We start from the raw sequence: 6,801 nt of genomic DNA on the forward strand, positions 1-6,801 counted from the left end.
CTTTTGCTCTATCCCATCTTTTACTGCTTGGTGTGGGGGCTTTAGAACCCGAAGCCTGTGCTTTGACTGTTTCTGAATATTGGCACTAGCTTCCATTTTCCTGGCTGCGTCTACTATGGTATGGAAACTCTCCTTTTCTGCTGGAAGAATCAAGGAAGCATACCTGGGATGCAGTCTCATAGTATATCTCCTTGCTTTCTTCTGATCAGTATCATAGGCTTGACCCACGTACTGAAGCAGATCCAGGAACTTATCTGTGAATTCATCAACACTCATCTCATCTGTCTGTCTCAACTGTTCAAATTCAATTACTTTCATCTCCCTCGAACTGTCAGGAAAAGCCCACCCTGCAAACTCATTGGCGAACTCTCCCCATGACATGCTGTCCATTCTAGGCTCCACATAATTCTTAAACCATTCTCTGGCTTTCTTGCATTTTAATGTGAAACCTGCCATCTCAATGGCTCTCCTATCATCTGCTCCCAATTCACTGGTTATCATCCTAACTGCTCTGAGGTAATCAAATGGATCATCTCCCGTGTTGTATTTAGGAGCATCCAATTTCAAGTACTCCGTCATTTGGACTTTACCTCCAGATGAGCTAGGTTCATGTCTGTCAACAACAGGGGCTACTGGTTCTGGTGGTAGTACTGGTTCATTTGGCTCTAGGTGTGCTGCACTTGGATGGGTAGGGGAAGAGGGATACATAGGATATGGTGGATAGTAGGATAAGGCATATAGGCATATAGGAGGATATGGCACAAAACTCGAGTACTCCGACATACCTCCCATCGGATACTCTGGATAGCCAAAACCTGAGGTCTGAGCACCTCCCTGCGACTCTCCCATACCTTCCTCAAAACTGCCTATACCCATGCTGTCATCTCTAGACTGATCAATCTCCATAGCTTCCCTCCTTTCCTCTGATCTTCCTCCCCTAGCTGTTCCTCTTCTGCTCTCGTCGACAGACCTTCTAGGGTCTATTGACGTACCTTCCCTGCTAGATCTCTGAGACCTTGCCCTTGGCAATGCAGGAGGACGAGCAGCTGGTCTCTCATTCTCTGGTGGGACTCCAGTCAATCGAGCTGATCGACGAGTTCCTCGCATCTTTACTCTGGAAACACAACATATAACATACCTTTAGCACATAAACATCACATATCAATCATACACATACAACACTCATGGCATATCAATAGCAGATAGGACTCAGGACCCTATCCTAGTGGACATGATTTCTATTGTGCTTGACCACTTCTAACTGTCTGAGCCCACACTTCTCTCTATAGGTCCGATCATGTGAACCTAGGGCTCTGATACCAATCTGTAACGACCCCAAAGATGGACCGTCACCGGCGCTAGGATTCAGGTCGGCTTAAGGCCGCCAGAGCCCGTAGCAAGCCTGCTATACTCTCTGTGTACCTGTAAACCTCATACATGATCATACATTTTCTGTGAAATAAAACTCTTTTCTGAACCAAGGCTTAACCTGTGCAATGCACTATCTCTGTACTCTGTTACTCAATGTACTCTGTACTCTGTATCCCTGACTAGAGCTTGCTCTAGATGGGTTAACTCATACCTGTTAAGCCTGGTTTTCACATACAGGAAAACATATATACATATACAGATCATGTAAAAACATACATCACTAGGTCAAGCACAACTATTACATCTCTTTAATATTACATGTCCACTCTAAGCTATTACAGATCTCTTTACTTTCCTGTACTCTGCTGGACTGTCCCTGTACACTGTACACTGAACCTGCAAAACTGGGGTTAAGGGAGTGGGATGAGCTCTATAGCCCAGTGAGTAGAACAGTAAAACATCTCAATAAAATATGATCTCATGGAATGCACCATAACACAGACAAGCCACATCAAGAGTAAACCTGTCACCACATAGTCCCAGTAACTCTGTGCCAGGGCGTAGAATCGAGCACCTGGTCTTCCTGTCATATATGTATATGTGTATATAACACCTCTGTACTTACCATTGCCAGGGCGTAGTCAAAGGCTCCTGGACTTTGCTATACCTGCCAGGGCGTAGTCAAAGGCTCCTGGACTTCGCTATACCTGCCAGGGCGTAGTCAAAGGCTCCTGGACTTCCTGTCTGAGACTATTGGATCATTCAGCATTCACTCACATCACCAAATAACGATGCAATGCAACATATTCGTGAATACTAATGCACTCAACCTATGGCATAAACATGATGCATGAGATATGCTAAAAGCAGTTTGTGGTTCAATTAAAAGTCATAAGTTTAGTTCCACTCACCTCTGGCTATCTGGACTGACTGACTCTGCAGGCTCTGAACCTCTGGAGCAGTACTCACTGCTGCTCTCTCTGGTTCCTCTGGTCTGTACCTATACAGATGGACGGGACTCAAATGAGGGACCAAACAAACGTAGAAATAACTCTCTTAACCTTCCCCAAGAATCCCCCTAAACTTACTCAACTATCCATGCAAAGCATGCAAAAGAAAGCTGGACAGGACACTTTCGGCGGCAGGTTCGGCGGCCGAATGTCCTCTCCAGAGACGAAACTCAAGCACCTTCGGCGGCACCTTCGGCGGCCGAATCCCCCACACAGAGCCGAACATGCAAAACTCGCGGGGGCAAACTGTGGCAGCCTAAGCCACCATGCAAGAGGTTCGGCGGCCGAATGAACTTTCGGCTGCCGAACCTGAGTTCATCCAGAACTCAGCTTCAACGGCAAACCATCTCCTTCTTCCCTTCAACCACTCAAACCCCATATATACACCAACTCCTCAACACACATATACTCACGTATATGATCACAGGGGTCCAAAACTATCTAATAACCCCAAACAACAAATCAAACATAACACATAAACATGTATACAGGCATAAAGCATCAAAACTATCATTAATACCCTAAGCATACATTTCCTTCCACATATCCCCCTAAAACCTTCAGAAAACGTCAAAACATATTCAAGAACATCACTTACCTCCTGGAACAAGAAGATGAGTGATCTAAACAAAGGAAAACGGATCAACTCTTCTTCACCCTCACTAACTCTCCAAAGCTCACTTTTTGCTTCAAAACCTTCAAAACTTGGTAAACGAGCAAACTCCTGCATGAGCTGCTCAAACTTAGCAAATAAAGCATAGGAGACGTGGCCAACTTCTGGACATGATCTGGTGATAACACCTGTCCAAAATGCTGACTAAGGGATACAAAACTGCTGGCTAAGCAACTCAGCTTCGGCTGCCGAATCGCATACAAAACCATGCAACATTCGGGGGCCGAACCTGAATTCGGAAGCCGAACATTGGGCACTTTCGGCGGCCGAACTTATCTTCGGCGGCCGAACTTGGCTCTTCTGCCTTGGTTCAGTTCAACTCACAACTTGGTTTCATTTACCTGTAACACACTAAACCACACAACATTTCTTGAGAAACTCATATCTCCTACCCTCTAGAGGATTCCGATATCCCGGAGTCCACCGGACGACAAGAATTCCGGTGCCGGACTCTAGCCGGGTATTACACCTAGGAACTTGCATGCTTGAGTATGTATGTTGTAGAATAGAAGAAATGCATGTTGAATGGTTTTGAGAGGAAAATATGCATGAGGAACCAAGTTTCTGCCCTTTGGCAGAAACCAGGTTCGGCAGCCGAACCTGCCTGGGAGGCAAGCCTTTGGACTGCCGAAGCCTGCCCCCGAAAGAGGACTTTCATCTCTGTCTGGGAGTTTCGGCCTCCGAAAGTGCCGCCGAACATGCATGAGTTTCGTCTCTGTCTGGGAGTTTCGGCCGCTGAAGGTGCCGCCGAACCTGCCTGACTTTCGGCTCTGAAGGGACTTTCAGCCGCCGAACCTGCCGCCGAAAGTGCCCTGTTCAGCCTTCCTTTGCATGTTTTTGCATGGATGTTTTGAGGAGTTTTAGAGGGTTTTTGGGGGATGTTTTTAGAGTTATGTTCTAGTTGTTTGGTCCCTCATTTGAGTCCACCTGTGTAGGTTCGGACCCGAGGAACTGAGGACCCCAGCAGTGAGTCAGCTGCTCTAGTGTCTGGTCAGAGCTATCCAGAGGTGAGTGGAATAAACCTTTACGTTTTAAAGTAAATCAATTGTAAAGTTTTGAGCATGTTCATGCATCATGAATGCCATGTGATGATTTAGGTTGTTTGCATTAGAATTCACGAATATGTTGCATTGCATATTTTAATGTTGATGTGGATGAATGTTGGATGATCCATAGCCCTTGATCTATGATGCGACGATGTGATATGTACGGTACGGAATGTAAGACCAGTGGGACCCATTCTACGTTCGCTGGCACTATGTAAGAGAAAGACCAGGACCCATTCTACGTTCTGGCACAGTTGGACTATGTAGAGGGCTATTGGTGACAAGTTCATCCTTGATGTGATTAGCTGTGATGTGATGCATTCCATGTTACCATATGTTTTGAATGTTTTATTATTCTGCTCACTGGGCTCTAGTAGCTCACCCCTCTCCCAAATTTCCCCAGGTTTGCAGGTACAGGGTAGACCAGGAGGTCAGCAAGAGTATTGAAGTCTTTTGTATGTAATAGATAGAATGTGGACATGATAAATTGTAAAGTTATGAATAGTTATGTAATATAATGATATTGAGGATTAGAGGTTGTGCTTGACCTATGTGTAAGGTATCCCTTTTAATGCATGATCCTAGATCTTTTATGATGTTTATGTAAACCAACTCAACATATGTTGTTTCGCCCATTGGGGCATTGATGAGATCTCACAGAGGGGTCATGGTTATGATTACGATTATGTACAGTGCATGCACAGGTTGAGTTTGGTGTATGAATGAAAGAAAAGTTTTAATTTTTATGTATATTCTTGATCATGTATGGGATTAAGCAGGTATGTTAGGCTTGCTACGGGTCCCGGTGGCCTTAAGCCGACCTGGATCCTAGCGCCGGTAGCGGTCCGATTTTCGGGTCGTTACACCTCCAATCCAGATCTAGTATATCATGAGTGCACCAAGTACATTGAAGTTGACTATCACTGCTTTTTCTAAAAAAAGATTTAGAAAAATATAATTCTATAAAATATGTGAAGACAAAAGAATAACTATGTGATTTATTCACAAAAGCATTAAATAAATCTCGAATAGAGTATCTACATAACAAACTAAATATAATTAACATTTATACTCCAACTTGAGGGGAAAGCATCGTAATATACAACTGTAAATATAGAGAATCAAGATAATTATTTTATCTTGTAGAGATCGCATAATCATAAGAAGATTTATAGGATCAATTATAGACTTAAATGGGGGATCTCTTTCTTTTTAAGATCTTATACATTCAAAATAGAATTAACTATCAACTATTTCCTACAAATATAATTTATTGAATAAATTAACTAAAAATATGGCATTGACAAAAAAATAAAATAAAATAAAACAAAAAAATGTCAAATTCCATCAATTTGATTCAGGTGAAACTGTAGGTCTTATATAGACAATAAAAAACCGCATAACTCGAGGTGTAAGAAAAACTAACAAATTTGGGAAGGAAAAATCTTAAATATAACTGGGTCAATCATGTCTTTTATAAATTAAATCAACCAAAATATGTGATATAACTTCCGATTACTCTTTCATGTTCACATAAACATAAATACAATGTGAAGTGATTTGATTCACTTGATCTATGAAATTGAATCAACTTATGAATCCCACTTGGTTAAAATATACTCATTTTGAGTAGTGGACTTTGCAACATAACAGCCTCAAAGGGAAAATAAACAGATGATTCAAAATAAACGGGCACAAACTTGTTTATTTTCATGGCTAAGTTTCATATTGCATTAACAGGAAGTAACATTACGAGTTAAGAAGTAATATATTATTCATTACAACACCTCCTTTTCAAGTTTCAATATAGCCATGAAAGCTTCTTGAGGTACATCTACCTTGCCAATTGCCTTCATTCTTTTCTTCCCTTCAGCCTGATGAGAGAGAAACATGACAAAAGTTATACATAACCTTAGATTATCAATGATATTTCTTCAGTTTGTTCAATTGCTTGAAGGAAAAAATTGATTATGCTGTGGTCAAACTAATGGATAATTGTCACATGAAAACATATCAATACCTTTGACCTACTGAGCTCTTGATTTCCTTACTATAGGTAATTTGCAAACGCCAACGAAAACAAAGGAAAATACCCAAATATCTTTCTGACGGTGCACTCTTGCATTTACTGATCAACTTGATCATTGTCAGAACTCTTCACATATTCTGATATAGACTAGGCCAAATGTTCCGATATATCCTTAATTCTTGGCATTTTTACTTTATTAATCTGGTAAACTGCAGCGTATACAATTGATGATGTGCACTCAGTTTGACTCCAAAACAAATGAAAATTAGATTTACAAGTACTAGAAGCCATTTGATGCTCTCAAGTTGGATGGATGGATGAGGCTGACGATAGAACTTAGGGGTATAAACAAACCGAGCTAAGAGAGCTTTGAAGAGCTTAAGTGCGGAGTTTTTATCGAGTCTAATATCAAATACCTCACGAACAATTTAATTTTTTTACAATTATAATAAATTTTAATTTAAAATTAATAAGCTTAAAACTAAATAATTTTAGTTAAATAAGTATATATACAAGTTAACTCATAAATTTGTAGAAAATAAACTCTTAAATCTTAACAATGTGAATATTTGTAAATCTAATAGTGTAATCAAATTGCTCAGATCTAAATTTTAGAAAACTCAAGTTTGGCTCATAAAAATTTATCCAGACTTTGAACTCAATTTTCTTATT

General features: G+C 40.9%; 1 long non-coding RNA gene and 1 pseudogene across 1 annotated transcript; both read right to left on the reverse strand.

Moving 5' to 3' along the window:
• LOC122721491 overlaps nt 1-3,437 on the reverse strand; it is an 8,233-nt pseudogene extending 4,796 nt beyond the window's left edge.
• Nucleotides 3,438-5,741: 2,304 nt separating this feature from the next.
• LOC122721531 lies at nt 5,742-6,453 on the reverse strand. Its single transcript, XR_006348198.1, has 2 exons — nt 6,121-6,453; nt 5,742-5,974 (listed from the first exon to the last, which is right to left on the reverse strand). It is a non-coding gene; the product is annotated as an uncharacterized LOC122721531 (long non-coding RNA).
• Nucleotides 6,454-6,801: the final 348 nt, after the last annotated feature.

The sequence above is a fragment of the Manihot esculenta genome, chromosome 13 (assembly GCF_001659605.2).
Source record: "Manihot esculenta cultivar AM560-2 chromosome 13, M.esculenta_v8, whole genome shotgun sequence".
In the NCBI taxonomy this organism is placed as follows: domain Eukaryota; kingdom Viridiplantae; phylum Streptophyta; class Magnoliopsida; order Malpighiales; family Euphorbiaceae; genus Manihot; species Manihot esculenta.